Here is a 9822-nt window from a genome sequence, read left to right as displayed (position 1 = left end):
CTATTGCCTATCTCTATTGGTGGAAATGAAAACATGAAAATAAATTGAAGACAAACTAAAAAACCTGGAAAAGGGGGGAAAAATAAACCAAAATAAAGCAGAAGAAAGACCATATCTGTCTTAAAAAAAAAAAAATTATTGAGGCAGCCTGGGTGGCTCAGCCTTCAGTCCAGGGCCTGATCCTGGAGACCAGGGATCAAGTCCCCATGTCTGGCTCCCCGCATGGAGCCTGCTTCTCCCTCTGCCTGTGTCTCTACCTCTCTGTCTCTCTGTTTCTCATGAGTAAATAAATAGTCTTTTTTTTTTTTCTTTAAGAAATTATTGTTAGAAGACAAGGCAACAGAAACAGCAGGATTTTAGAGATCCACACTGAAGTGTTTTTAGATGGCATGGTACAATGTCTGTCCTGGGCTGGAAAGTGGGCAAGAAATAGATGGAAGATGAACCATGTGTGGGATGCTACGTGGAGATCCCTCACACTATTCTTTCACATTTACACATGCTGGAAGATTTGTATTATAAAAGCTAAAAAAAAATTAAAATTAACTTGGATTAAAGAACTATATGAATTACAAGTATATAAAATATTAATAAATAATCATGGAGTGAATATGTGAAGAGGAACTGGTGACAAGGAAACATGTATTTAGACAAGAGAACCAAGAGGAATGTGATTCTCCCCCCAGGATCATCTGGTCAAGGTCATACAGTAGCCCATTCACCTGCCTTGGAACTGATAGACCCTTGGTGAGTATCCACTTCTTTGCACCTGTTCAGAAAAAGGACTGGCCACCACTGTCTGTGGTGGAAGATGCATGTGTGGTGGCCTTCCTACTCTGGATCTCTCTACTCCCTGCTTTTCACAGAAAAACACTCTGTGCCCATGTTGACCAAAACTCCATTGTGACCTTGAGCAAACACCTTATCTGTCTTCCCTAAACTGTAAAATTACGGCATTGGAGTCCTCGATGGTTGCAGTTCTCTCCAGCGCCCACATTCTACAAAAGGATAAAGAGCAAATTCAGCAACCTGCTTTCTCCTTGCTGGCACTCCACTCCTGCTGACTTCTAGAAGTCCAATTTGGGGAAACCTCCACTTTCCAGAGCAGGGCTGTAACTTAGCATGTGATTGCTGGAGGCCTAGTACAAACCTTGGCTGATTATGCATCATAATGATGGGTCTGAAGCATCAAGAAAGCATTGATCTCTGTTTAAGAAGAGAAAGCTTGTATTAACTGAGTAAAACAAAAGAAGTCTTGATATCTAGAAGAGGTCTCAATCATCCGAAAAGCCCCCCAGGAGGGAACAACCCCCCCACACCCTCAGACTCGATGACGCAGACTAAGTAGTGACTCCTCTCTGGGGATGAGTTTGGCTCCACTCACAAATCTTTTGCTTGTTTCACTTTGATATCCTCAATGACATTGCCACTTAGATGGATGCAAAATGTGAGAAAGGGACAATTTCACATCTGAATGTCAGCTTAAAGCAAAAAGTTGCACAACAGGGGCAGTCTGTGTTTGAGAAATAATACCATGCTAATGAACGACACCACAGAGAGTGTGGCAACTCTAATTTCTAATGGAATCTGGAAGAGAGGCTCATTAGAGATTCAAGGCTTGTGGCTCACTTTAATTAAAATTTGAGCTAAGAGAGTTTGGAGAAACCAGCCCAACGAATGAGATTTAGGAGAGGGAAGGGAGAGAGGGTCAGGATATTGACATGAATAAAAGAGACTTTAATGAAAGGATTAATGATGACAATAACAATAAAAATCGCTTCATTCTCCCTTTGTGCCTGCAGTCAGACAAAGCGCTCCGTGAGTCAGCACCAGGCTGAGGCTGCCCTTGGAGATCATGCCAAAAATACCTGTTCATTTGGATGTTCCGCAGAATTGAATGTTTGGGGCCTGATTTGACTGAATCATCCGTCTGGCTCTTTACCTCATGGGCTATCTATGGACTCACCAGCCTCATTTAAGAGGAGAGCCCTCCTGGAAGCCTTGATAGTAATTAAGATGCCCTGAACTCCAAACTAAACTATAAAATAACTGCAAGAAGGTCCAACAAAATCCCCCTTTCCCCCAGATGGCCACTTGAATTCTTTTGGGAGGAAAAATGGAAAATCAAGCACTTTCAAGATAATTTTTTTGACCTATGTTGCCTTTGCCCAAGGGTGTGCTTTGTCTATCAGGCAGCCACGTCTGAGCACAGTGGAAAGGATGGACATTCTCTCTGTCTTGTCCTGAATGTATTCCTTTGGCTGCTTATTGCCGTCTCTTCTAGGTCGTGGAACTGAGTCCATAGCAGGGAGGACTGAAAAGTAAATGCAGGCAGTACATTTATTATTCACCTGGAGCACATCACAATAATAGTTTATCCTTGCATGGTTCTTTCTCTATACCCCCACTTCTTTGCTCAGTGGGTAGGATTTGTAGGAGCTCAGATGAAGAGTAGCATTTGCCCAGGTTTCAATATATTAATTATGACTCGTATCTTACTGACTTCCCTAAATTAGGATTCTGTTTAAGATGAACTTAATGCAGACTCCAGTTAAGATGATAAATAAACTTTCACAAGCATTTAAACCTACACAATTAATTATGAATATCTTCTACGACTGTATCTGTAAGTAAACTCTGCAGTGCTGGGTTTCATTTAGACCACCAATCCCTCTGCACACAGCAAGCTGGCAACATTCACTGGCCAGAAATGGCTTGAGCTGGCTTTTCTTGCTCCTCGTGTCTGTTGTCATTTGCAGACTTGGCACTGATGTCCAGGTGGACAGACCCTCGGAGCTGGATGGTGCCTGCATGCTGAATCCCTCTGCAGACCCCTCTGCACCTGCATCCCTCTGTTCTTCATTTTCCCTTGTCTCTTCCTTCTCTTCTTTCTCCTTATTCTCTTCTTCCTTTTCCTTTATCTTCTCCCTCTTTCTTCACTTGCAGTAGAAATTAGTATGTGTTTCTCCTGCGGACTACTTCTCACTGGAAGGAAAATTCATCCTCAAAATTCATACGTGGAAGCCCTAGCCCCCAGCATTTCAGAGTGTAACCCTATTTGAAGACTATGTAGTTAAAGAGGTACTTAAGTTAAAATGAGGCCATCGGGGGGGGGGGGGGGTCTAAATCCAACAGTGTCCTTATAAGAAGAGAACATTAGGGCAGAGACACATGTAGAGGAAAGACCATGTGTGAGGACAGAGAGGTGGCCATCTGCAAGCCAAGGAGAGAGAAGTCTCAAGAGAAATCAGCTCTGCTGACAACTTGATCTTGTTCTTCCAGCTTCCAAAACCATGAGAAAATAAATTTCTGTTGTTTGAGCTGCCCAGTCTTGTTCTGGCAGCCTGAGCTACTGAGACAGCCTCCTTAAAGTGCCTTGGGGAAAATTGTCTCTAACTTCATCCCCTTTTATCCATCGTCTCCCACTTCCACCTCCAAAGCCTTGTCTATTTTATCCCGAAACTAGAAAACAGCCCATGTCTTCACTACCAAGTGAACGAGCTATAGACACAGCAGAGATGAGGAAAGTTGTGTGCCTAAAGCAAACAGGTGCTGGAACCAGCCAGTGATCTTTGCCGACAAGGCATGATTACCCACTCAGCCACTCGTTCATTTTGTTTAAATTTTTATTTATTTATGATAGGCACACAGTGAGAGAGAGAGAGGCAGAGACACAGGCAGAGGGAGAAGCAGGCTCCATGCACCGGGAGCCTGACGTGGGATTTGATCCTGGGTCTCCAGGATCGCGCCCTGGGTCAAAGGCAGGCGCTAAACCGCTGCGCCACCCAGGGATCCCTCAGCCACTCGTTCAAATTGGCTTTGCTATGCTTTAAAAAAATATCTTCACATTTATTATTCCCTGTATCCTCCCAACAGTAGGAAAAGGAGGAAACATTCAAAGTAATGAAATTTTATAAATGAGGAAGCCAAGGTTCAAAGAAATAAGATTGTTGGTCTGAGGCCATGTGACTCCCTGTCGATAAAGTTTCTGAATGTGAATGAATAAAGCCACTGAATGTGATGGACATTAGTGTCATTCACCAAATAGTTTTGCCTTCCCATTTTTGGGACAAATGTCAGGATTGTCCTTCCCAGTGGTTTTTTGAAGGAAAGCATATCTATGCAACTTGCTTTAACCAATGAAATGTGAGAGGAAACTATAGATGTCACGTAAGGACAGAAGCTTCTAGGGCCAGGGTGCCATTCACAGGATTCTCTTCCCAGCCTCCAGCAGCCGGGTCCCTGAGGGGCTGTGCTAGGTAGAGTTCCCTGCCAACCCTAAGGGGCATCTGACCTCAGTGAAAATTAACATGTATCAAAACCATGAAGAAAGGAGTGTCGTTTTATTATCATGCATGACCTAACTTATCCTGACGAATACAGTTAAGATGCTTTCAGCTGCAGGAAAAAAGAATATCCATCAGAAAATGGCTTAACAGTAAGGACACCTATTATCTCTTATAGCACAAAGTCTGTAGCTCCCAGTTAGGGTGATTTCAGGGCTCAGTGATGTCCCCAAGGACCTCGTGTTTCTCTACCTGCTATCCTCAGCACTTTAATTCCTCCTCTCAGTGGGCAAAGTAGCATCAGCTGTGCTAGCCATCACAGCCTCTCTCAGTAATAGCCAGGGGTGAGAAGAGAGAATTTCCCTCCTCGAAAGTGAGCATACTCTCTCTAGAAGTTCCCTTCCTTCCCCAGTGGAGTTTACTTCAAGCCACCTTAGCTGGTGTCCACTAAATTGTCAAGGAGTTAGGAATCAACATTGATTTGTTAGACTCAGCACTCCTCCCCTGGGGCCAGATGTGCGACCCATCCTCCCCTGAAGTGCGAGGCCACCTTGTAGTGTTTACTCTAGAGGTGATCCTGGAAGCTGTGTCTTCTATACCAATCTTTCTCTCCAAGTGTTAGGAGAAAGGGCTGATTGTGCTACCCTGACACTTGGTGAGTAAGCACAGAAAGATTCAGAACTTCCTCCGATCCACCAGCGAATTCCCCAAGGGAAAGAGCTGTGTCTTGTATGCTCCTCCATGGCAGAAGCAGTGCCATGGAGACAATTCAGCACTGCAGAGAACCTGAAGTCCATCTCCAGGCAGGGTGGTATTAATATTTCTTACATGTGCAGCTGCTGACAGTGAGACTCCCCTGAGGTTGTAACTTCCCAGGTTCTCAGCCAGTGAGTGGTGCAAAGGCCCAAGATCCAGGACTTCTGCTTCTCGGTTGCAATATCCATCCTTCCCCAGCTCCCGTTTGCACAACAGCACTTGCTGATGGATTCATTAAAGTCTTGTTTACTACTTTCACTTTGGGAAATAAACTGACAGCTGAAATTATAACTAGATTTAAGACAAGGATGACAGACCTAGATTGGAACATATTAAGGGAAACTGGATGTTTGGGGACATTAGGAACACTCTGAATTTGGTATCAGGAAAAACATCCTTCTCATTGCATTAACCATTTCTCTGAGATCTGCAGCAAAGACAGAATTTTGGCCTGTGTAAGCCAAGAGGCTGACCTGGCATGGCTATTCTGACCTCCTTAATCATCAGGCCAGGGAGTTTCTGAGAATAACTTTCCCAGAAACAGTCAATGTTTATAAAGAGAGGGAAATGCATCTTTTTGTGGAAGTAACTGTGTATTTCTGAATGTGATTGTATGTATGCATGCGCATGTGTGCATATATATGTATATTGTGCACATGTGCATGTGTGCACATGTGTAGTGTGTGTGTGTGTGTGTGTATGAGCCATTTCCTCCCTGGGGTTGGGCATGAGGAGGAAGGGTGGATGTGACCTTACCAATTATCTTTCTAATACTGCAAACTCTATCCTTCTATAAGGTGAGGGTTTCCACTTCCCTCCTCCTCGGAATTCCCCAAACATACTTGATTTATGGGACACTCTTCTAACCACATTCCCATGAGATAATCACAAGGAAGACCCAGGCGGACTCCTGGGACGACCGCTGGCTGGTACTGTCCCAACCTCTCAGTGGCTGCTCCTTGGTCATTGCTGGATTGCCTCACTGACTCTAAGGAGGCCAGGCCTTACTTCCTCCAACCAGCAGTGGGGAAAACCTGAGGAGACAGAGCTCACCTGTGGTCAGAAGTCTGAAGATTGCTCAGGGCAGGATTAGGGGTGATGCCTGGAAGTGGTTGCACACCCTGGAGAGTAGGCTGGCTTGTGCCATCTCCTTCGGATTGAGTTGGAGCATCACTATCTTGTGGCTATGATGCTCTTGGTTTGTCCAGGGCCACCATGGGGTCTTTGGACCAAGGTCCTATGGACGACTGGCTGTCCGAGGCTGTGCTTAAGGTGAACAGAAGCATTCATTCATCTGTTTATTTACTAAACACAGCTACTGAGCATTATTCCATGCTGGACATTGAGCGAGGGCCTGTAGATGCACCTGTAGATGCAACTAAGAAGGAAGGACAGTCTAGTTGGGGACACATCCAATAAATAAGTAAATAGTCAACTAAGAAAATTGCAGGCTGTAGTAAGAACTCTGAATGAAATACCAGGTCGATATGTGGAGGAACTGGGATATGGGATATTTCCACTTCAGGTAAGGAGGGAAGTCAGAATATTTTTCTAAAGAAATACAGAGATTGAGATTTCAAGGCAAAAACAACTCAGTCAAGTGAAGAGCTGGGAGAGCATCCCAAGGAGAGAGAACAGTGTTTACAAAGGTCCTGGGACAGGAAGAGGGAGAGGGGGCAGCCCAGGTGGCTCAGCGGTTTAGCACTGCCTTCAGCCCAGGGCCTGATCCTGGAGACCCAGGATCGAGTCCCACGTCAGGCTCCCTGCATGGAGCCTGCTTCTCCCTCTGCCTGTGTCTCTACCTCTCTCTCTCTCTCTCTCTCTCTGTGTGTGTGTGTCTCATGAATAAATAAATCTTAAAAAGATAAAATCTTTAATAAAAAAGGAAGAGGGAGAGGTTTGTGCCTGGAGCTTGGTGAGATGGGGATGAGGAGGTGGTGGGAGGTGATGAGAGGTGAGTCTGAGGGGCAGGAGGCCAGATCCAGCAAGGATTTGTAAGCCTTGCTAAGAAGTTCGGATTCTCATTTCAGAGCAATGAAAGTCCATGGAAGGTTCTTGAGCAGGACAGTGACATGAAGTGATCTACATTGTCAAAAAACCTCTGGTTACTTCATGAAGAACAGATTGAACCCTGTCTTCTAACCTTGTTGGTGGTTGTCCCAAAGTTCTAGCCAGTGACTTGTTTTACCTGTCTAGGTAAGTTCAGATGACCAGATAATTAGCAACATCTCACTTCCCCCTTTGGTATGACAGAGGCAGTGTGAGATTCCTCAGCCTCCCAGATATACAGCAGATTCTGGAAATAGTAAGAAGACCAACAGAAGAGGCAAGAGTCCTCAGTGCTTGTCCAGTCCTGCATGAGCTATGAGGCTAGAGGGGACCCAGCCCAATGCCACCCAACCTCTGTCACTTCATTTATAAAACAGGCATGCTGACAGGCTATTTCTTGAACACCCAGGCTAGAAATCTGGATGAAGTTTCCAGACCTGGTATCTGGAATGACAGGGTGTACTGTAATGACCATTGCCTTGGTGGGATCACTGAGGCAGTGAGTATGCCTGGGAGCAGCTGGAGGTCAGGCTGTGTACCTCCTCAACTGATGACACTCCACACCCTCTAGAGCCCAGATACCCTATTCCTCCCCTGGACAACCTGTGCCTAAATCTTTTTACAATGGAATGATAAAGTTTTCTTTGGCTCTCACCCTAGCATCTTTGAAGGGTCTATCATCCAGGATGATGTCCTTCACAAGTAAACAATTCCCCAGCCAACAGTGACTTAAAATATTAGACTATCATTATTTCAACAACCATAATTCCTCAGGTAGAGTTGTTAAATTAGCAGCTAATGATGATAGGGCTATGTGTCTGTTTCTCTGGGATGTACTTTATTTGTCCTCGTGGTCACAAGATAGCTGTTGGAGCTTGAAGTACAGCATCCATCCATCCATCCATCCATCCATCCATTCATTCATTCAACAAATATTTAATAAGTGCTACTGTGCAAGGGGCACATTTCTCACTATTGAGGACACAACAATGAATACAAATGACAGAAATTCCTGCTCTCAAGAAGTTTCCATTCTCATGGGTAAAGGGGAGATAAAAAATAAAATAAAGAGGAGAACTACACAGCATGTTAGTAGTATTGCCACGGAGAACAATAAAAAAAAGATAGGGACACCTGGGTGGTTCAATGAATGGTTGAGCATCTTTTGGCTCAGGTCGTTATCCGAGGGCCCTGGGATTGAGTCCCACATTGAGCTCCTTGCAGGGAGTCTGCTTCTCCCTCTGCCTATGTCTCTGCCTCTCTCTCTGTGTCTTTCATGAATAAATAAAATATTTTAAAAGAGAGAGAGTGAGAGAAAGAGAGAGAGAATAAAGATGAAGAGGAGATAAGAAAAAGATAAGGATTTTTTTTTTAAATGGTGACAAGGAAAGAGCTCACTGAGAAGCCCATATTTGAGAACAGACCTAAAGGAGGTGAAAGAAGGAGCCAGTGAGGCTCTAGAGGAAGAGTGTTCTTGGTGGAGGGAACAGCAAGTGCAAAGGCCCTGTGACAGGAGTTGCTTGCATGTTAGGAAAGCAAGGAGACCAGTGTGGCTTGAGAGGTGTGATGGTGGAAGAAACTCATAGGAGGTGAGGTCAGAATGAGATCGGAGGCCTCAGGTCCTTGGAACACCATGACAACATGCAACAGAATCAAGGAAAGAAAGGTTTCTCTCTTAATGCAACTATTTTGTTCATTGGAGAGGAAAGGGTTTCTCTGCAATCAGCCCCAACCCAAAGACTTTTCCTTGTACCTCACTGATCAGAACAAGGTCTCATGGCTACCCCTAAATCAATCACTGATATGATTCATTCCCAAGGTCTGGGCCTACCTCCCCAAGCATGATGCTGAACGCAGAGAACTTCTGCCGGCGAGGACAAAGGGGGAATGACTGTCAGATAGGCAAGCAAATGTGTCAGCCACCCAGAAACTTCCCATTCAAGCAGTTTGCCCCTCGAAATCAGCAGCTGAGTCTGGTTCCAAATACCTGGCTCCTTCCTCCAGCAGGTTATTAACCCACTGGGAAGATCATCAGGAAACAGTGGGATCTGTGTGGATTTCAAGGGCTTGTCTAAGTATGAACTTTCAAGGTCTCCCCTCTTCTGCTTCTCTCAAGTCTCTGGCCTACAAAATTCCCTTCCATTAAAACCAAAACAACTTTTGACTCTGGAAATTTCAAGCATATTCAAAGTACAAAGAATGGTATAATAGCCCCTTGGTACTCATCTCTCAGAGCGGCAACATTATCAATACACTAATCCAAACAAGCCAGTCCTGTTTCATCTAGAGCATGACCCACTCGCCCCTGCCCAGTATCCATCCCATTCAAAAGCACTATCCAGCACACAAATTTCTTTGAAGGTCTGCTGTGTTCTGAAGACCCAGTGAGGGTAAGGCCATGGAGGATGGTGACAGTCACTCGGGGTCACCTGCCCACAATCAGCTGAAGGACACCAAGCCTTCTCCTGAATCATCCTTGGTTCAGCTCTCAGAAGCTCCGGATGTTCACAAAAGCATCTGTAATTGGGACACTTGGCCCATTAGGAATTTGGATGGACCGAAGCCTAAGTCCTCGGCACTGCTCAGAAAAAGCAAACATGGGCAATGAGAGATTTGACTTCTGCACAGTTAATTTAAACTCCTCTCTGAATATAAATCAGCTGTTTTAGTTCCGAACCACTCAGTCCTACCCAAGCCTTGTGCTGAATGATAAACATTGGGCCGTTGCCGG

This window comes from Canis lupus, chromosome 19 (genome assembly GCF_011100685.1).
Source record: "Canis lupus familiaris isolate Mischka breed German Shepherd chromosome 19, alternate assembly UU_Cfam_GSD_1.0, whole genome shotgun sequence".
In the NCBI taxonomy this organism is placed as follows: Eukaryota; Metazoa; Chordata; class Mammalia; order Carnivora; family Canidae; genus Canis; species Canis lupus.
Note: the sequence above shows the minus strand (reverse complement) of the source record.